Source organism: Callospermophilus lateralis, unplaced genomic scaffold (assembly GCF_048772815.1).
Source record: "Callospermophilus lateralis isolate mCalLat2 unplaced genomic scaffold, mCalLat2.hap1 Scaffold_79, whole genome shotgun sequence".
Taxonomy (NCBI): domain Eukaryota; kingdom Metazoa; phylum Chordata; class Mammalia; order Rodentia; family Sciuridae; genus Callospermophilus; species Callospermophilus lateralis.
Window position 1 is genome coordinate 6,247,150 of NW_027515935.1, and position 23,887 is coordinate 6,271,036.

Below are 23,887 nucleotides of genomic sequence, written 5' to 3' on the forward strand. Positions count from 1 at the left end.
AGACTTTCTTCCCCTCCCCACCATGATGTATCCGGCAGAACTACATGATGTATCAGGCTGATCCACCAGCTGCTCATTCTACCCCAGTGCCCACATTACCTACCGAGGTCTGGCTATTCCCTGGGATGCAACACAGACCAATCTAGAAATCAGTGCAGTAGGGACCAACCATAGCCATGATGATGATTATCAGGAAGTCCTGCAATGCACCAGGAGGGTCAGTCACCCATGTCATGGCTATGAAAGAGATGGTCAAGCAATTTGCATAGGGTTCTATGGTCAAAGGTAGCAGCTCACAGGAAATGCATTCTGCAAACATGCTGTGGGGGTGATGTAGGCTTAGCATTATTATTTTTATATTTTTCCTCACCATATCAGCATAAAAATACTTTGCAACTTACAATTATAAAGATAAAGATTATCCTTCCTTCACTGGGCAGAAAGGAGAGAGCCAAGTCTGAATTTCTAATCTACTCTATGGGGGCTGGACCTGGGTGAACAGTGGGCTTGACAAGATTTATAGAATCAGAAACTCAACTAAGCCATTTTGTCCTTTAAGACAGAGCCGTGCCAGTGGAGGGGAGAAAGGCCACCCCTAGTTCCCACGGGGCCTAGCTTTATCACACAGTCCACAGCATCTCCAATCTTGATTGTCTTTCCTTTTGCCTTTCTTTTAGTATCTTTTCCAGTGAGAAAGAGAGGATTCTGGAATGTATGGAGCTGCTCCTGTGTGGCAATGTGGTCCAGGTGGCTAACCAGATGTTATTCCACATAATTCTCAGAGCAGCCTTGAGAGGGCCAATTATCATTCCCACTTCACAGACGAACTTAGTGAGGTTCACAGCACAACAGGCCCAGGATCCCACTAGGAAAGTGGCCAAAGGCAGGAGTCAGACTCCAGAATGACACACGATCTCTGACAGGAGTCAGTAAAGAGTTGGTTTATCAAAGCCACAGCTGTCTTCTTGGCAGGCACAGAAGCTCACACTAGGGACTTGAAATCCAAGAGAACTACAGGGAAAAAGGTATGGTTGGGACACTGGGGTCCTGACAGCTCCTACAATGAGCCCCTGGCTGGCTTTCTCAGTCACGTTCATACTAACGGAGCATCAACTATACATCAGGCTCTCGGCAAGGGACACCTCATAATATCTAACTCAAATCCCATAATAGTGGCATGAGGTAAACACAATTCTGTCACTAAATCTTTTTACAGGTGACAAAACTGAGGCTGAAAGAAGCTGAGAAAATGTCCACAGTTGCACTGTAGGGGGTCAGGAGACTCCTCCCTTCCTTTTTAGCCACCACATGTCAACACCTCTATTAACTGCTGCAATTTGAACAGTGTTAATATTCCAATAATAGAAAATACAACTGATTACTACCTTCTTCTTCCAGTGGATAGCTAAGGGACCAAAAGAGATAGGGAGACTTTCCTAGAAAATGTCAGCCCTGCATTGGGACTTGAGGCCTGTGCCCAAATAGGGTTGACTCTCTAGGGACCTAGATAAGAGCTTGATGAATGGATTGGATTTCTGTCTGGCTGGGGTAGTGGACCAGTCAACGGCTCTGCTCTTCTCATGATAGATGGGATCTAGTTCAGATATTCCTCAGACTGATGCTTTTTAAGCCTCTACCCCCCACTTCCATCACTTCAACTCATAGGTAGGACAATGTCAGTCATTCTCCATTGGGTACTAGACGCCTATCATCCAAGTGGCCTCTTTGCCTGTCACTCAAAAAGGCTCATCCTAACACAAGTGAGTTGATACACTTTTATAGAAATAACCATGATTTCGTTTCAGGTAATAAGAAAACTAAGTCATTCATAAACCTTAACACTGGGTTGCCAATAGGACTTTATCTATAGTTTACTGATAACCAATTCTGACCTACAGATGGGTTAAAAAAGAACAAAATTCATGTTTTTGAGTTTTCCCTTTTCCTCTTCAATTATGTCAATGGGGAAGTGATGTGTCTACAAAACTATTTTCTTGACTTGCAACAACGGAGCATTTCAAGTGGCTAAGTAGAGTTCTAGATTTTCATTGATTCTGAACTTGGAAGTTCAGAAAGTGCCAGGTGATATTTTAATAACCCAATCTCTCTCTTCTCATTTTCTGTCAAGTGCTTCAGTGAACAGGGATGTGTGTGTGTTTGTGTGTGTGTGTGTGTGTGTGTGTGCAGCACGTGTGTACATGTGTGCACACACATGAGAAGCAAGAGCTCTATTCCCAGTGCAATGACTCTGCTGTTGCTCATTGCTCAGATGCTTTTGAGAGATACACAAACATTTCAAAGCAGGAGAGCCTGTATTATGGGAATAGTTCAAAAATCTGGGCCAAAAGATTTCCAGGATTAGTACAGTTCCAATTGCCCTGTGCACGAAGAGCATGTAATCCATACCTCTTCCTGAGCTTTCAATCTGGGACATCCTATCTGTAACAGCAGATGCCAGTCTCAAATGCCAAGCTTCATAGAACTTGTTGCTGACAAGCTTTTAAATACAGCTCTAGCTGTGGGGTTTGGACCAAAGTCTTTACCATTTATTGCATGCTCAGCTGGAGTAGGCCAAACATAACTTCCTGATTTTAAGGAATATGACTTCAAATGATACTTCTGTGAAGCTGTTGAAGAAAATAAGGTGTTGATTTGACTTTAAATAAATGGCCATGAACATGACAAGGGACCACACCCAGTAATGGCTCATTCTTTCACCACACTGGAACTGAGTTCTAGAAATCTCTGGGTGAGAACAAATGGGCTTCTTCCTGTGAAATCTGTGCCTCCAGAAGCATCAGGAGCCCACTAGGCGTGACATAAGGTGTCAAGTCACACCATCTTCCATATGTGTGCTATGAGACAGCTATGACCCTAGATGCTGGGGACACAGATACCATCCCTGCCCTCAAAGAGTGACGACATAGACGGTAAACAAACAAGTGGCCAATCTGTGAATGAGGTCATTTCTGGTACTGATGTAACAGAGAATGACAGGGACTGCATGGACAGGTGGTCAGTGTGGTCTGATGCTCACTCTTCTGGGAAATTGTGGGCATATTTTAATTTATTTATTATGGGGTTTGGGGTGGATCAGATATCTGGTAAAAGGAGCCCTGCCCCCATACACAGATTAAATGAGATTTGGAAGTCACCTTTACCTTGCACATAAAAAGATGTCCTTGGAGTTTGAACTCGGTAGGATACACAAGCAAGAATTGGAGGGAAAAGGCTATGACAATTAAATGGACTGACCTTGGGGACAAGAGTTTTATTTGAATCACATGCTGAGTACAGTGAGTGAAAGGAGGGCTGTGTCTGCCCCTTCTGGTCTTAGCCTGAAAGTCAAGGCTATTCCATTCAGGCACAGAGTTCCCAAAGAGCCCAACAGGGTGAACCTGTGATGTGTCACTCCCAAGCCCTCTAATGCCTTCCAAGGACCTCCTGGGCCCTAGGCATCTGTGCCATTCATTATTTCACAGTAACTGGTGACTGCAGTGTTATCCGCATGGTATTTATTGTAAGATCATAACAGCTGAGGTCGTCTTTGGAAAGATGGGTCCTAGACTCAGCTCTGGGATGTTAAGCATGCCGTGATTTCTTAGTCTTTAAGTTTCTTCATCAGGAAAGGGAAAGTAATGCTTTTCTCGTGGGTTGCTTTTAAGGATTACATGAAGAAATGCATCTAAAGCCCTTGGCAAAGTATCTGAATCTTAGAAAAGCACTTGGTACTTGATAGCTATTAGTCAACCATCTCAAAGATTAAAGGGTTCTCAAGGCAGCCTGGATGGGGAGTGCCTCTCAGGCTAACTTAATTCTTGATTAACTGGTCGGTTGCTTACTATATCCTTGGTCACAGCCCTTGGAGACGTCCAGCACTCCAGCTAATTAGGATTCAGGAGCCTAATTTTCCAGATGCAGTCTATACAGTATGTGAAAGAGACAGATTGATAGAGACAATACGACAATTTAGAGGGAGATGCATAAATAGTCTACCTATAAAACTCAAGGAAAGACCTGCCACAAGTGGTATTAACCCATGGAACTAAAGCAGGTCCCCTTGAGACAAAGGCTTATTCACCTTCACATCCCAGAGTCCCACACACAGTATGATACCCAATAAATGTCTTTTTTTTAAGTGGGAAAAATATTAATTTGAAATTCCAGTGACATGGGGTTTGGTGTCAAGCCACTTACTGAGAAGCTTCAAGCACTTGGAGAAGTCACTTCGCCTGCCTGGGAATCAGTTTCTTCATCAGACAAGCAAGTGGTTGGATTTGATGGCCTCTAGGTCTCAAACTACCTCCCTGCCTCTGAGAGAAGCCTGTGTTTCCTCCTAACTTACCCTCCAAATACTACAGCAACCCAAATGGTTCCCTCTTACCCGTGGGACAAAGGCATTTCACTGTATCAAGGTGGCTATGGTGCAGAGGATAGCCAGGCTGGGTATTCTGGCCAGTAAAAAGAAAGAATAGACGAAACTAGAGAGAGAGAGAGAGAGAGAGACAGCACCCTGATCTCAGATGACACCAAACAAAGCCTCTGAGCACAGAGGCCTACTGCTGGCCTCCTGGATGCTGGAGGGAATGAGTGGTTTCTATTAAGAGGCGGGCACACAGTGACTGATCTCCTTAGAGAGGCTCTTTCTCAATTACTGCAAACATCACCAGTGCTCCTTGTGGTGGATTTCAGCATTTTGGGCCAATTCAAAGCATTCTTCCTTCCTGAGACAGTCCTCTGGCGCTGCTGAGCAGACAGCCCCTCCAATGACTCCCTGATCTTTGGTGGTCTTGGAGGCCCCACAGCCCTGGGAAGAGTCTGGAGAGGGAAGTTCCCATCACCTCCTATCCCAAAGATGCAGGCCAGTTTACATTAAGTCAAGTCTCTTAATACTCTAGGAGCCAAGAAAAAAAAAGAAATCAAAATTCTTAGAAAAAGAGATCCTTGAATTTTCAAGGCCTCAAAGTTCTGGGATTGAAAAATGAGTTTTAACCCCATAGAGCTGAGTAGGAACTTGTAGTGTAATGTTAACAAGGAGAAGGTCACTCCGAATTCAATTCCAGGCCTGTACACAAGAGCTGAGCCATCTGAGGCAAGCACTTCCCCTCTATGAGCCTAAGTTGCTCAGCCTGTAAACGTGGTTTGTATGAAATTCAGTCACTCATTCATTCCAGATATATTTGCTCAAAAAACAAGTGAAAGGGAGTTAGATAATATATGTTAAGAATCAGTATGCAGTAGGTATCCTAACAGGTACTCCATAGATATCAATCTTTTCCTTCTTCCCCCAGAAGATAAAACTTTGAGCAACCAGCCTTAGCTCTCCCAAATACTGAGAGGACCCATGGGTTCTAAATTTATAATATATTTATGCCATCAAAAAATCACTTACACTTTGATTATCTGCTGTTTCGTGCCAAGCAACAGCCTAAAGCCACACTCATGAAATTAAAAGCAAGATGAGAACCTGCCTTAGATGCAAACACTCCCATGAAAAAGTGCAAAAGTATTACTCACTTCTGAGGTGTGGCCTAGAGTGGTCGGACCCTCCTTCCTCTGGAGGGGAGCAGAACTAAGCAGTTAAAGAAAAATGAAGTGTTTTTGGAGATAAGAGAACCGAACAACCTAATGATTGACAGGACTTTTAGGTACTCAGAAGTTGCCCCCTCCCCGTGGGCAACCCACAGATTCCAAGCTGGGCTCTAGGGGAGGAAGTAGGTTCTAAAAAAGTCCAGAATTCCCCGTATGAGAAGGAAGCTACCAAGTTAAAGCACCTCTGAGGGCTCTTCTGTTGTCTGAGACCAGGGAGAGGACTGTCAAGAAACACCTCCTCCCCAGAGGGAGGAAACTGCTATCTCCTCCTTCAGCCCCACCACCAACTGCCAAGACAGAAGGCAGGAAAGGCTTGATCCTGCTGAGACAAGCAGCCTGGGAGGTTGACTGTAATTGTGCAAGTAAAGACAGGACCTGGAGTGTGCGCCTTCATCTGCCTTCACCAGCTCCAGCAAAGCTTCCTGGAACATCCCGGCCTACCTTATCTGCTCTGCTGCAGCGGTTGCAGTAAGCACATGTGTGTGTCATCACGCTGGTGTGCCTGCCCCACCAAATTAAAGGAGATTTTATTAGCAAACGTTATGCCCAGAAATGGAACGGAAATCTGTCAAAGGCAGCTGGAAGCCTTCTCGAGTGTGGCGGGAGCACAGTCAGGGGTGAATGGTGAAGGGAGAGGCCTATGATTGTTATGATCATAACAACCATCATAATTATTACTGTTGAGTGCTTACTCCATGCCAGAAATTCTATCAAGGGCTTCATGGACCCCCTCACATCAGTCCTAATACGATCCTAAGCTATAGGTACTATAATTCTGTTTTAAAGATGAGAAAATCAGGGCACAGAGCAGGTAAATTAATTGCTTCAAGAGACGTAATTGTTGAGTGACAGCACTCGAATGTGGCTGTCACTACAGGGTCCACAGTGCTTTCTGAGTGCCCAGGACATCAGAGGATTCCCAATAGCCCAGAGACTCAACTATGTAGGCTGGAGTAATTGTGCTCAGTCTAGCCTTTAGAAGAAGATAGACACCTGGTTTTGAAACACTGTTTCCTGTGCCTGTTTAAAGAGGGGCCTGTTTCTGACCATATCCCAGGAGGTCTGGGAAGCTCTTTTGGAGAAGAAACCAGAAGGGTTTTTCAAAGTTTTTAACAATGCAGAACACAAAAGTGGCTGTTGACTTTAACCATCCAAACAATATAAAAACAGAAAGCTCCAATAGGCTTCAAAAGGATGGAGGAGCCTGTGAGCTACCTGATGGTGCTTGTTGGAAGGGAGAAGGAGCTGCCACATGTCCCAGAAGGGACCTGCAGGGAGCTCCTCTCTCGGCCCCCAGTAAAGAAGGAGCCTGGTTTGCGTCCCCGAACCTTGTCCCAACTTTCTCCTTTTGGAAGAGAGTTTCTTCCCCCTTGTCCTTTACATTCATCCTACGTGATGAGATGTTGCATTTATTTGGCTTCCCATGCTACTCTTAGTCAGTGCCACTTAACAAAGCTGGCGAGAGAAGTGGGGAGGCACACAGCCCAGAGGAAGAAGGAGGCGAGAGAGGTGGCCTGCTGGCTGTCCTTCCCTCGCTCTTTACACACTTGTCTCTTATTGAAATAGGAATAAATAGAAGATAGATGATGGAGAAATGGGTAATAGAGATGATAGACAGAGATAGATAATAGATGATAGAAATTAATAGATATAAAGTTATTTATGGGGGGGGTACCAGGGACTGAACTCAGGGCACTCAATCACTGAGCCACATCCCCAGCCCTACTTTGTATTATTTAGAGACAGGGTCTCACTGAGTAGTTTAGTGCCTTGTTGTTGCTGAGGCTGGCTTTGAACTAGTGATCCTCCTGCCTCAGCCTCCCCAGCTGCTGGGATTACAGGTGAGTGCCACTGCACCTAGCCGATAAAGTTATTATTAAAAGTTGAATTTGGAAATTCTTACCTGAATCCATCATGGTAAAACACAATCTCATCCAAACCTCCCCAACACTAAAGTGGATACAGGCCTACCAAAAGAGAACCCCAATTCCAACCAAGCAAGCAAGATTCTGTCCAGTGCCTTCATGTACTAGACATGTGCTAGTAGGACCAGGGCTTCAGATAAGGCAGACAAGGTCACGGTAACATAAAGTTACAGTTCAGTGGGGAAGACAGATGTTAAACAAGTCAACCCCACAGCACGACAAGTATTCTAGCAGAAATGCCTGCTGCAGTAGAAAGCTTCTTATAATTGGAAGCCTTTCCTCTCCAGGGCCCTTGCTGTCCCCATGGGAAGCCTCTCTTAGGAAATGCACTACAGCTTAGGACTGAGGGGTGGATTTAGAACTAGCTGGCCAGGCTAATGCTCAACAAGGCTCCCAGTCTGGAAATTCAGCCTCAAAATAAAGCATAAGTCATTTTGGCTTAATAGAATCCATTTCTTCTAGCTCTTCATGGTTAGATACTAAGAAGAACTGGCTTCCTTCCTGTGGAAGAAACAACCACATCTGTGAGAACCATCTATAAACACATGTGAATAGAGTCATCATAGATCCTTTAACTTTGTTTAAGTGTTAAAAAAAAGTGAAAATCACACAAAAAATTCCTGAAGGCCTCCCCCAGGATGTTACATTCATGTGCTAAATGTATAGAGGCAGGGAACTGGCCCAGAAACCCCTCCTGTTCATTTTTGGGTGTGTTAAAAGGCCAAGATGTTGGGCCCTTGAGTTTTGAACTCAAAGAAACTATTAGGAAGGATTCTGCCTTTGAAAGACCAATTAATCCAAAATTCAATAGCCAATCCCAGACTCCTAAAAACCAGGTAAGATCCATGGGGAGCCAGTGTTGTGTGGTGACATGAACATCAGCTCTGGGGTTCAGATCTCCATCCTGTCCTAATTAGCTATGACCTTGACTTGTAATGACCTTGGGAAAGTCATTAAGTTTCCCTCCCATACAAAAGGATGATAATGCCAACCACAAAATTAATGTAAAGACCAGATTAGATAATGGAGACGAAAACACTTCACACCCATTAAAACACTCCACTAGAAAAGTGTAATAGAAAAAAGAAGCCAGCCATATCTCTTGGGGGTCGTCATTTCATAATTTACAGGATGAGATGCTCATCCAAGGCCATGGTGATTGGTTGATAATGGATCATGATAGCAGTCCTGGGGTGTGGTGTTATTCCAACAGTGCTGAAATGGCCTATTAAATACTGAGTTTCTAATAATAAAGTGCTCAAGTATGCAAAAGATAGACTATTTTTTGGAATTATAACAAACTTAAGGTTATTCCCTGAAGTTATTTCCTTTTATGGGAGAAAAGAAAGGATAAAGTTGTGACTACTATGACTGAGAATAAGCCAAAGACCATGTAAGCCTCAAATTATATTGTGTCTCCATGTGGATTCTATCCATTAAGTGAGTCTTCTCAGAAAAAAAAAAGTGGAGGATGTGGCTCAGGAAAGCAAGAACTTAGTTGTACCTTTTTTCTTTGGCCCAGATAGAGTTTCAAACCACAACTCCACCAAGTGGCTCTTACTGACTCTAATGCACATTTTTATCACTGCAACATGGTTTTCTTCTGACTAACTCAACTTTTGTCTGGAAACCCTCAACTTGTGCTTTGGGGCGGGGGCAGAAGCCCAGACTCCTAGCTCCAGTGGACAGGTTATGATTGACCTTGATGAAGCATTAAGGTCCAGTTTCTCCTCATCAAGGACTGGTTAGGGATGTGATCCCACTTGTCTAATGAGAAGTAAATAGAAGTCAATCAAGCACTTCTGGAAAAACCATTTCTCCAATATCAATATCAATATCACTGAACTCCTGGAATGGTCTCATCCCAGACTTCTTGTTGTGGAAGATAATACTTTAGGAGAGTTGATTGCTCTGTTACTTACACTGCACTGATAGCTACAAACCAAGACCCAATGGATAACAATCTCATAGTTTGATGCATAGATGGATTGCAGCTTCTCTTTAGTCATGGGAGTTATAACCCTCACTCTCCTATCCAAGAAAGTACATCTGACTCAATGTGGTGAGACAGATATTTGTGCCGTTAGTGGCGGATAACCTTGAATCTGTTCTCATTTACCAGACACAGCTGTTGACCACTGATCATTTGGATTAGTTGTTGCCTACACTCCACCAATTGTTACATATCTTTATCATTGACTGTGCATACATTTGACAGGATCTTAAATAATGCCACATCCGTATCACTGTTTTGAAAGAATCTGCTCTTGTCATCTCCCAAGAAGTCACCAGAAGCAAAGGAGATAAAACATGGAGGCCCTTTTAGCCAGATGCTGGACATCCATATCCCAGAGTTCCTGCCTTTCCTCCTGCCTGGACACACAACATGCACGGGCGTAATCACCAGAAGTCATTCTGCAACACCCTCCGCCTGCACACATATGCTAAGTAAACCTTGGTTCCAAGCTTCAGCTATAAGACCAAGAAAGGGTCAAGCAAATGGATGATGTTTAACCCTAAACCAAAATTTAACACTCAAGATCCTAAGTCAGTTATAACACCCTCCCCTTTCCCTGCCTAAAATGACCTCCAAGCCACATGGCACCCCCCTTTTTTTTCTCTTTCTCTAGAATTTGGGTTCCTATGCTCTTCCACCATCTGCTTCTAAAATCTGGAGTCAGCTTGGAGGGTCCTATGATTCTCAACCCATCTCTGCTTCTAAAATCCAGAGTCGGCTTGGAGGGTCCCATGGTTCTCAACCCATCGTTGTCTGTGGCAGAGCAGGTAGGGCAAACCAGTAGCTCTCAGAATTTTTGAGGAGTGAAACTATGTTTTTCTTGCTTTCTTACTCAGAGGACCCAATTGTGAGGAAGTCAGGAGAGGGGACAGTCTAGTTAGAGCTGCCGTGTGAAGCTTTGATCCCATCCTCAAACTGAGAGTAGGAAGGGTTCTGAGAAATCCAACAAGCGGGGTCCTCCAGGAACTGTGGGGACCCGGCAACCTGGAGGTTCTAAGAGGCCTAGATCGGATGGGAGCTCCCTGTTACACGCTTTCACAAGACCTTGGGCTTCTCCTTCATAACACTCACATGGTATAATTAAATAGGGGCTTATTAGCTGTTTACCATCTGTCTCTCCGATGGACTGTAAGCTTATCACGGAAGCGGCCGTGCCTCTCTGGTTTCAAGTTGTACCCCAATGCCTAGCACAGCAGAACACACACTGGTGTTCCATGCACACATGCTGAGTGAAAAACAGAATCATTTGAAAACCCCTGGTTGTTGATCCAACTCATAGAACTGCTCAGAGAGGCTGAGCTGAACCCAGGCCAGGTTGCTCTTGGGCCCTTTGGATCCAAAGGTTCATTAAGGCAAAAAAGGATCAAAACAGATACCAAATAAGGACATGCAAGATAGTCACAGGAAACCAGGTCCAGCGCTGCGAGGGCTCCAGCGGAGGGGAATCACCTCACCGTTTCCCATTGTGTCACCAAAACACCGTTTATTTAGTCTTCCTCTGTTTTTGAACTTCAGGTCTCCTTGGGGAAATTTCAGCCCATTGTCCTCTTGCTCAATGCCTTCTCCTCTATCATTTCAGAGGACAAAATGGAAAGGTCCGGGAGTCAGATTGTTTTGCTACTAAATAGTTGTATGACCTCAAGCCAGTCCCTTGAAGTCCTCGAGGCTCTGTTTCCTTGTCTAGTCCAATAAAACTATTTCTACCACCCTTTCCACTCTGACATGCCATCATCTTTGACTTTTGGTCACCAGGCCAGGCTAACTTTGCACAGAGGGCCCTTCCTCTCTTTCTCTACTTCTGAGTGCTACTGTGTAGGCTCCATTCAACCTGAGCCTCCCAGCTGACCCATCAACCCTAGCAAAGCATCTGAGAAGCATCCCACCTTGTGCTTCTATGGATTTACCACCGCAAATGCATTGAGACCCATCTTGGCAGAGTGCCTGGTCCCCTGCCAGCCTGAATGAATTTTCATGCCTCAGGAAATGGCCACAACCAAGATGTCTGAGCTAGGACTGGGCCCTCCTAGATAAGCAGGGGATGGCAGGCAGCTCCCAGAAGGTTGGTGAGCATTCCAAAGAATACAGTTTCAATGATTGGGGTCATCCAGCAACAGGAGCCATAGATAAAGGCAAAATTCACCTCAGGTAATAATAGCACCTTGTAGTTTTACATCACGTGCTCCTGCCTACCAGCACAAAACACTTTCACACCAGGAGGCCAAGGTGGAGAGGTCTGGGGGAGGCAGAGGGATTATTATCCCCTGGTGGTTCACACAGTATATTGAAGCATTAGACTGGAGCCAATAGCCCAAGGTCACACAATTAGGCTTTCACAGGATGGGAACTAGAGCAGAGTGTCCTAATCTTACCCAGGGGCTATTTCTTGTAGACTCTTGATGGAGCCTTTTGTTTATACCTTGGTTCTATCTTATCTTACCTGTCCAGGTAGGGAGACTATTTTTTTTCCCCTTGGGGATGAGTAGTAGGAAACTTGAGTGGCCCAAAGCTGGCTGGCCAGCCTAAGTTCAGAATCCAGATTTCTTGACTTTGGATGCTACAAGTAGGACCCAGTGGGGCCCGTCCATGGGAAGCTGCTATTTTTTTGCATTTGGGAGGCACAGCAGAGCTCCCGTGGCAGCTGAGAATGCAGAAGCTCCAGGGCTGATAAAAGTTGTAATTAACATGCAACTACAACCCTTTCATCTTCAATGGCTTTTTCCCCATTAGCTTGTTATTCTCCCTATCACCCCCATGGGTGAGGCGTCATTTTTTGTATTCTCGGTTTGCAGATGGAGAAGGCGATGCAGAGATGGCACCCTTTGCCAGGAAGCCTGGCCCTTGTTCAGAGGAGATTCCTGACTCCCAGCAACTAACTGCACTTGGGGTGATGGGAAAACAGAATGGGGGTGAATCATAAGAGAAGGCCCAAGCAACTCTCAGTAAGACTGTTTTTAGACTACTCTGAAAGGAGGTGGAGCTGACAGTGTGGCTAGTTGGCTACCTTCAGGAATGACTGAACTCCCAGAACATTCTATACTAACGATCAGAAGCATAAGCTGGAGAAAGCTGTTGCTCTACTATGGTGATAGCCCAGTGATATCACCTGGGGGTCAAATCTTCCATTTTTTTTTTGTCCATGGCAGATATCACTAATGGATCACAGCACTCTCTGTAGCTGAGTCAAGGTTTGACTTCTTAGTACAGCACTTCAGAAAGCTCTGGGAGTCAGTAGGAAATGTCACAAGAGCTGACTTCTACTTGCTATGGCTGCTGAGGACTGTTTGGGATTCACTTAAACTGCCACTTTCTAACCCAGGTCAAGTTGTCAGGGTTCTCTCTCGACCGATACTGAAGCTGTCTTGCTTTGAAACTCTGTTAGCACTGACAGATGAGTCATCAGACTTCTGCACTAGGGAAGTTAGTAATGCAGTGCCACTATTAACCAATTACCTAGAATCAGTCCAATGCTATCCCTCATTGTTCTTCAACGTGGACTTTATTTATTTGTTTTTTAATATTTTTAGTTGTGGATGGACACAATACCTTTATTGTATTTATCTTTATGCAGTGCTGAGGATCGAACCCAATGCCTCACACATGCTAAGTGAGTGCTCTACCACTCAGCCCCAGCCCCAGCCCCAGCCCCAGCCCCAACATGGACTTTCTTATCCAGGCAGGCTGACCCCTCTTCTGTCCCTGATTCAGTCATATTAATTTCTCCTGCTTTAAACTTTTGGTCCATGCTCTATCCTATCCTGGGGTTTCTCTCCTCTTCTGTATCCATCTTCTTTCCACATTCAAGTCATCCTCAAATTCTTGAAGCCTTCCCATATAGTCCCAGCTCAGGAAGATGTCTGGTTTTTTTGTTTGTTTGTTTGTTTGTTTTCTGATCTACCAACACTTGGTTATTTGCTCTTAGGTACAACTCTTTCACCTACTAAACTTCTCTTCTACTAAGCTGTAAAATTCTGAGGAAACTAGCTCTTCTACCTCCCCCACTTCTTTCCACAGTACCAATCACACCATACACTCTAATAAGCTAAAGGGGTCTGTTTGTCACCATTTTACAACTGGGGAAAGAGAAACAACCAATAAGGGAAGGACCTTGCCCTTGTCATCCTGTGTCTAAGGGAGAAATGCTAGACCTTGGCTGGGTATGTGTGGGTTCTCAATTCTCCTAAAATAATACTTGTGTCTGAATGATGAGCTGGAGATCCAGATGGCTGAACCACATTCAACCCTAATTGAGGGCATTGTATGTGACATGAGACCTGAACCCATCTGGAATTTAATTTCAACCCAAACCCATGGTCAAAGGATTCGTGATGGGTGTAAATTGGGAACAATCAGAATAGGCTGTAATCTGACCAGGATTTTCAGTGACTGATAGAAGACTGGAACCAGACAGAGGATTTAGCCTCTGACCCATTTAGACAAACTCCTCAGTAATAAAGTCTTTAGGCTCCTTTTTTTTCCTCTGCCCACTTAGAGCAAGAGTTTCTCTGGCTTCCTGGGAAAACAAACAAACTTAGAGGGAGTCTGGGAGACTCTCCGTAGAAGCAGCAGCTCACCAACACACAGACCTGTCTAACTCAGAGCCTTGACTAAATTTCATATGTAGGTAGTATATATGTACATATATGGGTTTGTACTTTTGTTTTTCTTTTCTGTTTTTTCTTTAAGATTCTCATATTGTTTTTCCATAAGATACTAAAGCTCATCCTCTAAGTTGAGCTTTGGCTGAGTGTTGTGGTTCATGTTGCAAAGTTCCTTTAGGGAAGCTGAGAATTCAAAAGTGTTCCTGGAGCTTTAAGAGTGAAGACACCATCTTTTCTTTCCTTTATGAGCTGGCTGTTCTGACTTGGAGCAATGTTTTGCAAGGACAGTTTAAAGGACCTTGCATTTAGAACCTACAGGTAACTCTAGGCCTGGTTTCCTGGAGTGTCAGCTGTGTGGGTGGGACATGTCAACTTTGCTGACCTGAGCTTCTTCAGCTGTCCACTCCCCAGGCGATGAGAGTGGAGGACTCTGGGCAACGTGCCTTCTCCCTCGGAGTCATTCTGGCTTATTGGCATTTATAGGGTAACTGGGTCCATATGCTTGTTTCTGGCATGGACCAATAATTCACTTCTGACACTTAATATAAACCAGACATCACATTTTTTTGGTACTGCATTATAATAGTGTTATTCTTTCCATTAAGTTTTATGAAACTGAGGTATTAGTGGGCCCACAGAATGGTGAATTTATAGAACAAAAGGCCTGGAAAGAACTTGAGAGATCCATTAGAATACAGCCCTCTCATTTTAAACATGGAAAAATGGTGGTAAAGTTGGGTAAAAAAAGATTTTCTGAACATCACATAATGAATCAGTACTCAGAACTAAAATAGCACAATCATTTCTATTCTTTGGGTAATTTCTTTTATTTTTAGTTGTAAATGAACACAATATCTTTATTTTTTTTATGTGGTGCTGAGGATCAAACCCAGGGCCTCACATGTGCAAGGCAAGCACTCTACCGCTGAGCCCAAACCACAGCCCCTTGGGGTACTTTCTATGTACTAGACACATTGCTTTAGAAATGATGAACAAAATATCTTTCTTGAAGCTTAACAGTGCGACTGCCTGAGCTCATACTGCTTCCACGTAGGAGAGAGAGGAATAAACTGAAGTCTGTCTTGTTTTATAACCCTAACACCTCCATGCACCCTCCCACAAGGCCCAGCCTCCTCCTTTGGGCTATGTGGTTATATGGAGGTGATCCTTGGTTTGGAAGATTTTTAAATCATGGATTGAAAGAACCAACACTTTTTATATTTTCCTTTTAACGTAGTGACCAAAAAGCCAACATACTCTCTCTGAGCATATTGAAAATATGATTATGAGAGTCAGAGTTCATAATACATGAAACCAGGTAAAAAATAAAAACTGAGGCAAAGAAGGAGCCAGAATTAAAGGAAAAGAATGAGCTCTAAACTTCCCCTATATTGCCTGATATGTCAAACCTCAAGAAGGATCCACTAAAACCTGAGACAGTGCTGAGAAAAGATATTTCAAGGTTCAAGAGTCATTACAAGAGGCATTAGAAAAAATACTTTTCCCCTGTAGAACATGAAAAAGAATTAGACCAAACCTCTAAAAATCACAAATGGTAAATGATGGGGATTGCTTTCCTAGTCAAATCTAGAAATGTTATTCATTCAACCATCTAAGTATTTATTTAGCACTTACTATAACTGGGGGGATATGCCAACAGCTGGGAGCTCTAGTTGTACAAAAATGTACCCGAGGCATGGGCTTTCCCCTAAGGGACTTTAGAGTCATTACAAGGCTAAGAGACATCCTTAGAACCTCTTTTTAACTGAAGGCATACCACAGAATCTTTATAAATTATCAGGGGGAACAACTGGAAGATCATAAAGGAAAGTGAAAGTTACTTAAGTTGCCTAAAGGTATGAACCTGACATATGAAAACAGCTAGTACCAGCACAGAGGATCCAGTGCAAAGGCAGTCTCCTGGGCAAGAGATTTCTTCTTCAAACTCTTGTCTGCATCTGTATGTTCGGGGCTCCTGTCCTCCCTCCAAGGTGTGGAGCCTGCAGCTCCCTAGTGGCTACAGGGCTGGTCATCTGAAGGCTGCCAGATGGGTGCTCAGGCCTTCTGGACTCTGGGTTTTGAACTGGGAACGTTCAGCATTGGCAACATTTGTGGCTGACATATAGGAGACACTCATTTAATGCTTTCATAGTTTACAAAGTGTGGGGCGAGAGGTATGGGTGAAAAAAACACTCTAGGTCAGAGGCTGCATGGAACTGTTCATTAGTCCCTGGCACCTTAATTTGCATAGTGTGAACACCTGTGAAGAGGCATTACGGTCATCACCCATGTCTTCAAGGAGATGAAGTACAACAAGGTGCTGCTTAACTCTCTGACTGGTGCATGGGTCCTCCCAGAAGGCACAAAGACCCGCTTGAGTGCACCCAAACCAAAACCGATGGGGAACCTTGGACACTTCCCTGTTCCCAGGTTAACTGCCTGGACTCTGTCTTGCAAACTAAATCAGATGTCCCCAAGGGGCTTTGCCTCCTGCCTTCCTGGGTGGCTTGTTTTTCATCCAGGGGTATGTGGAGAAAATTCACTTGCTCCATGATGTGACTGATGTTCACCTACTGGGCCAAACTTGGCTTGGGCTGAGTTCTTTATGCCCTGGAGGCGGGAAGCCTGACTCCTGACAGCCCCCTCCCTACAGTTGTAAGTGATAGAAAGAAGACCTTCGAACCTGGGGCTTTTAAACAGGCCAACATTTTGCTGCTATTCAGTTGGTTCATTTCCATTTTGCCCAATCTTGAGTCATGGTCCTAGCTGATGAAGAAATACCAATCAAGAGCCTTCACTTTTCATCCTGGTGAGAAATACTGATGTAACAGTGAACTCAATTCACCATCTTCTCCAGTCCTACACCCTCCCCAACATCCCATCAGTAAAGGAGTGTAGAACTTCCATGCAGGGATTGGAATGAATGAGCCACTCATCGTATGAATGGGAAGAGTTTTAATGATGACTTCTCCCCCCTTCATTTTTGCAATTCCAATTCTCTCCTCTGACATTGTGTTTGAAAAGGAAAAGCAAAACCAGCTCTGTGGGCATTATGATCCCACACACAACCAGATTCCCAAACAGTTTTTGAAAACAACCAGAATACTCCCAGGTAAAATCATCTAGGTTTGGGGGATGCCCTGAAATCTTAATATACCAGGAAAATCACCATCATTTTGACCGAGAGCATGAACTCTGTAGCCAGACCTGCTGGGTCTGAATCCCAGCTCCATCAAATCCCAATTGTGTGACCTTGGCCCAGTTACTTAAATTCCCCGTGCTCTGTTTCCTCATATGTATAAGAAATATAACAACAGCATCACCTTCATGAGGCTGGTGTGTGGTGAGTTAGCATACAGGAAGCAACTGGTATGTGCTAGCACATCGTCAGCACCCCGTGTTTGCTATTATTACCAACGGTGATGATGGTATCTCAGAAACATAGAACAAGCCACAAAAAAAGCAATTGCAGAAGATACAAGAACTCTAAAACAACAACATGAAATTTCAGCCACCACCAGACAAGACTTGCTGTGACACCATAGTAAATGCTCAAAATGACTGGTGATGAGCACACCCACACACACATACCAAAGTCTTGCAATTAACTTTTACTGTCAAAAGGTCGAGACCCTACTGAGGTCTGAATTAGAACAACATATATTCCATGTTTGTGTAATTATGTCAAAATGGACTCTACTGCCATGCAGAACTAAAAAGAACCAATAGAAAATATTTTTAGTTAAAAAAAAGAAAGAAAGAAAAATTTTAAAAAGGTGAAGACCCAAGGCAGGTTTTAGGGATCTGAGTTTTGCAAAGCGGTTGGTGACTCAGTCCCTCCACACCCACCTGAGACCCATCTGCCCACACTTGCCCTTATGAAGGACACTTGCTTCAGGAGGACACACCCAGGCTCCCAGTGCACCCCAAACTCGGGGAGATCTGGTTCCATGGGTTTCTGTCCCCTGTAATACCCATGCACTCATTTTGTGCCCGAATTCCCGTCTGAGTCTCATGGGGCAGGGGACCCATGGGAAGGCAGGACTTGGCCCAGTTGTGGACAACTTCCCACTTGGCAAACTGGGAAGAGGAGGTCAGTGTGGCTCTCTGCCAGAGGTCAGGCTTCCCTGCACATGGGCATCTTTCCTGCAGCACCATCATGTTGGAAGGCAGCTTGATAATTCTCTCTCTCCCAGAGAGCCCCACAGGAGACAGCCAGAAGCTTCTGTGAAGCCCTCCAGCTTCTCTCTCAGCCACCACCACCTTTCAGAAGCAGGCGTGGGGGTTAGGTTGGCCTCTCACCTGTGGATTCCACCCTCAACATGGAGGCTCCCAAATGGCCAGACCTCCACACTGGGCACTGCTGGGGAGTGTTATATTTTGAGGCTTCAGTTTGGGATTGGTGTCATCCTCTCCCTTTCCCTTCTTGGCCTAACCATCTATACAACCCTGCCCTCCCCGGCCACAGCAAGCAGCCACTAAAGCCACAAGCAGATGAGTGAGCTCTCTGCTCGGGCTGACCAAACATGAGCCCTGTGGCAGTTGCCCCTCAGCCCTGCCCAGAGCCAAGCCAGCCAGCGCCCCCGATGGCACGTACATTCAGCACATGAATGCACTGGCGTCTTAAGCAGACCAGCCAGCCAGCTAGCATTCCTATGGAGAAGTAGGTCTATATTCTAGAACTTCAACTCAGTTCAACAAATAGTTTCTGGTCACAAAGGGGTACCAGCTCTAGGGTCTGGAACTCCAAAAAAATGAAGGAGATATGATCCCTGATATAAGGGGGCTCCACAGAGCTGTAGAAGACAGATAAGAGAAATACCCCTTCTATTCCTCTTGGCAGATGGGGCTGGCTTCTCAGACCCAGTTTGGGGGAGTGTTTTAAGAAAAAATTTCATCTGCTCCATGAGTGGAGAGTAGGGTTTAAATTTCAAATGAAAGGAACCAGTTCTCCCTAAAGAACACCTGTGTCCTCTTTCAAGCGGAGACACAACGGAAATTGAGTCATTGGCATCTCACTTTGCAAACCCCCAGAATTTCTCTCTGGGGTCCAAAAGATCCCCTTTGAAAACGACACTGTGGGACGCAGCCTCCGCCACCTGCTTCAGCTCCTTCTTTCACAAGAATCACTTCCCTTTCAGGGTCTGGGTGGAATTGACTAAAACAGAGGTGTTGGGGAAACAACCACAGCTAATCTCTCCCTCAGCCCCTGGCTGGGCTGCTGGGGAGGCCTCGCTCGCCTCCTGCAACCTCCTGACCATCAGCAGACTCCAGGCTGATTCACCATCTCTTGGGTGGCCCCATGTCACCTGGCATTCCACACTAGTTTTGGCTCAAAATCCTTGACTTTTGCAGAGAACCATGTCAGCGCAAGGGGGAACCAAGACTTCCCCTTACCAGGGGCAGGTATAACCTGCTAATGAGCCTGTGACCAAGGGCCCCTGCAGGTTGCTGCATAAGAAGCGCCTGCAAGGTCAGTGTGAGAGCATCTTCAGGGTCTCTTTCTCAATTTCAGGAGAGGCCTTTGCCCTGACTTTTCTCTTAGGGAGCAACCTCTCCATTTTTTCCAAGTTTGCAAATGAGAGCATGTCTAGAAGGGCAGCTGGACTCTGATAAGGGAATCGACTGACTTATTTTAGCAACAACTAAGAAGGCTGACATCTCTGACAGCTGCGGCCAGGCCTGCAGAATGATGAGTCAGGACAGGGCAGGGCAGGGCAGGGTATTCAAGAATCCACAACCAGCCCGAGGGTGGAGGGCAAAGCCATTCATGCCAGGCTGTGCTGGCCTCGGAAGACAGGAGGATGGGAGGATCACACACAGTTCCCAAAGTTCTCCAAAGGCAAGTAATGAATGGACGGAGCAGAGGCCCTGAGGTTCAACCTGGGGGGATTTGAGACTACGGGGAAAACATAACTCTACCACTGTATCCTTGGGCAAGTCAAATTAGGATATGTTAGAATGTACTCCAGGATGGGTGAAGTTGGAGCCTCAAATTCTTTATCAAGAAAATGGAGTGAAGAACACACTCAAGCATAGGGCTGCTGTGAGGCTTATGTAAGGACTCATGGCAACCCCCAGCTCAATGTTTAGCATAGAATTGGTGCTTAGTGAGTGCTATTTTCCTAGAAACTTAGGACCCTGCTTTGCATAGAACCATCTGGTACAATAGCAAAGTGCCAGATTTTAAAACCGGCATCCACAGATGTCCCAGGAGGCAACAGAAGCCCCAGGACAAGGTGGAATTGTTCTTGAGCATGAACTTGCTTTACCATAATGTATGTGTGTGTGTGTGTGTGTGTGTGTGTGTGTGTGTGTGTGTATCATGGACTATATTATATACATATATTATGGAATAGGAACATATATATTCATTCCTATTTTATTGGTGCATTATGATCATACATAATAATGGATTCAATTCTTTGTTACATATTTGTACATGTACATGTTGTGGCCATAAAATTTGGTCACTATTCTCCCTTAGTGTTTCCCTCCTCCTCCACCAGCTTCCCTTCATATTATCATTCTTTATGAAGCTCAAACAGAACTACTGTGGGGGCAAACTACAGACTTGGGATGAGTGGTAAGACAGTATTTAAAGTGTTAAACAAGCATTCGGCAGGGTTGGGGCAGCCTCCTACAGACCTCCAAGATAGAGGTATTTTAGAGACCAAATGTATGAAAGGTATCCTGCCCTAATCAGTCTCAGAGGGCAAGTGACTAGTCCCTCTCTTTCATGGTCTACTTCCTCCTTGGGAAAAAGAAGGGATTTTTTTATGTGAGTGTGTGTGTGTGTGTGTGTGTGTGTGTGTTATGTATGTGTTTCCCTAAATGATGCTTAGAGTCCCCCGCTCTGAGTTTATGACAATGAATCAGGGAATATTTCTTGAATGAATGGAAGGGGATGTGTCATAAACTAGGAATTTCATGTAGTGCAGCATCCCCTCCCACGTGGGAAAATTTGGAAAAAAATAGACCCTTCTCCTGCGGCTGCAGCCTCCAACACACGTACTCACACCAAGCGTGTTCAGGATGCCCCGTGTGTGCCAGGGGAATCACTGAATTAATCAGTGCTAACCCCCGAGGGGATGCAGCTCTGCTTCCTGGTTTCCTTTCATGGGAACACAGCCAAAGCCCTGGCTCCCAGAGATGGAGGCATCTCTAAGCCCCAGTGGGAGCAGAAAGGTACCGGCCATCCCCAGGCAGAAGGGTTCTCAGAGGCGCCCCTCTTTCTCAAAACCAGGGGTACAGTTCCCTAGCACTGACCTTTCACCACAGAGGAAGGCGATGGGTGTACAGAGGACTCCTCCGCCTCTAAGGCCACATTCTTCTCCCCACACCTCATTCAAGGTACCTGTTCTCCAACTCTGAGTTTCTAGGTTCAAAGGTGCTTAAAGGAGCTTTGACTATTGCTATGCTTTCTGATTTCTGATACAGAGTTTGGAACTTTCTTTCCTCTGCTCAAAGCCTTGCCCCTTTCCATTTTCATGGTCTTCCAGAGTCTTCCACACCCAAGAATGGGCCATGGTGGTGCCTTTCCATTCCTCTCCCTTCCTTCTTCTTCCACCTCTGCCTACCCAGCCCTGGGTCTGCCGTTAAGTCCTGTCTCCTTTTCAAGTCTCAGTTCCTTTTAAACAACTTCACAAGCACACGGAAGTCAGGACCCAGGTGCTCACTGCAGCTGGCACTTCTCGTGCCTTCTGTGAATGATGCACCCAAAGAGAACAGGAAACCCGAGGCAGGAGTGAGCCTGCTGGTCTCAGGGAGAACCCCAAGGGTCAAGAGTATTTGAGGATGGGGGCCCTTTAGAAGGAGACAGGCTAAGAAGAATCAAGATACTCAGAGACAAAGCAGAAGACACCACCGGTGGGTAACATGCCAGCAACCTTCCCTGGAAGCCTCAGGGAAGCTCCCCGGCCTCTGTTCTCTAAGGCTGGGCCCAGGGCTCCTGCCAGTTCCCCTCCAATAAGAGCATTTCTGCCTTTCAAAGGCCCCTTGGAGCTCCAGTTCCCTGTGGCCTCTGGTCTAGTCCTGCCCCAAATCCTATCCAACTTCACCCATCCTGGAGTACATTCTAACATATTCTAAGCCTAGGCTTCAGAACTCAATGAACCTGAGTTCATATTCAGTACCACCTGTGGCTGTGTAACCTCAGCAAGTCATCTAACCTCTCTGAGCCTCTGTTTTCCTCCTATTGCAAGGGTAAAATGAGATAACATATGTAAAGGATTTAACACAGTGAAAGTATACAACAGTGACTAGTGCTATCACAGCGCTATTATTGTTGTTATTGTTGTTATCATTATTTGCATTGCTTCTGTTCCAGGAATCAAAATTCTAGTTCCCACAGGTTGGGTTGTCTTTTGCTTTCCAGGTATTCCTAAGAACTGGGTTTAATAAGTATTTGCTGAGTAGAATTAACTGTAGGCTGAGCTGTCTCTGTGACCCAGCTGGCACTACTTGAAAGAAAAATTAATTTTGCTAGTGATAAGCAAATCCGTCATGTAAAAATTATCTGTTCATATATAGACAAAGAGAGGGAACACTTGGAGTTGAGCCATGCTGGAATACCTCACAGCCCCTCCCCTGTACAGTCACCCAAAGCCCCCAACCTCCTCTGGATGGGACACTGGAACCTTAGCTTCTGGGTCCCTGATGTTACCCTGATATCCAAGCTCCCTCCAGCTCCAAGGCTACCAGGCAGCCCTATCAGTGTTTGGATTTTCCCTGACTGATTGGCAGAACCAGGAGGTCGCAGCTGGTCCAGTCATTGCCTCTCCTATACAGTCTCCCTGCTGCTGCCCAGCTGCCGGGGCTGGTCCCTCATAGACATCCAGACCTGGCCTCAGAGCTGGTTCAAGTTTCCACAGGAGTTATGGTGGTCAGTGACTGGAGGGGCAATAAGGGCTTGGGAAACCAGATTCAGTGGGGGAGCCACCCTTACTTTCTCAGTTGTCTTTCTGGAAAGCTCATTGCCAAGGGCTCTCAGGCTTCTAAGTGCGTGGCCACCTTACCCAGGCACCTACCCCTCCTGTCCCAGTGCCAGTACCTGCCTCAGCTCCTCTTGCCCGTGCCCTGCCTAGCTCTGCCCTGTCAACCACAGACTGCGGGGCTCAGAGAGCCCTTGGGCGCAGGAGCCTGCTAGTCTAGACACCAGCAAAGCATCCAGGAGTACAGTTAACTTGCGGCCATGTGCTCCAGCCCTAAGGACCTCACCCAAAACTGCGCGCGGGCAGCCTGCCCAGCGAAGCCTCTTCTCTCTTTCCCGGTTCTTCTCAACACAAGGATGCTTCCCACCAGCAGAGTCTACCGGCATTTCAGCGCCAATCCCAGCCCTGCTTTCCAGAATCCAACCCAAGTCGCTCACCTTCCGCTGGACTACAGTCCCCCAGGGCCACTCTGCCCACGGAGCTCCCGCGGCGCCGTCCTGGGTTCCCACTCTGCTGGCCCCGATGGCCGCGGTCACTCACCGATCTGCAACTGCGCCAGGCTCAGCTGCACGAGGCAGAGTCCCCAGGCTGCGCGCCACCAGAGATTGTCCATGGTGTGTGTGCGCGAACCGCGAGAGCAAGCAAGTGGAGCTGGGGGGTCCCGGGGCGCGGGGTGGGGTGTGGGTGGAGGACGCGGCGACAAGGGCGGACCGAACCTGTCAGAGGCTGGGGGCCGCTGGGCAATGAGGCCGCCTCGGAAGTTGGCTGCAGTTTTTATTCCAGGGTTGAGAGAGTGACCTAAGAGGGAGGGAGCGAGTGAAG

At 45.8% G+C, this 23,887-nt stretch overlaps 1 pseudogene; it reads right to left on the minus strand.

Annotated features, from left to right (window-relative positions):
- LOC143640944 (CD44 antigen-like) overlaps window positions 1-23,678 on the minus strand; it is an 80,465-nt pseudogene extending 56,787 nt beyond the window's left edge.
- Between the last annotated feature and the right edge of the window lie 209 nt (window positions 23,679-23,887).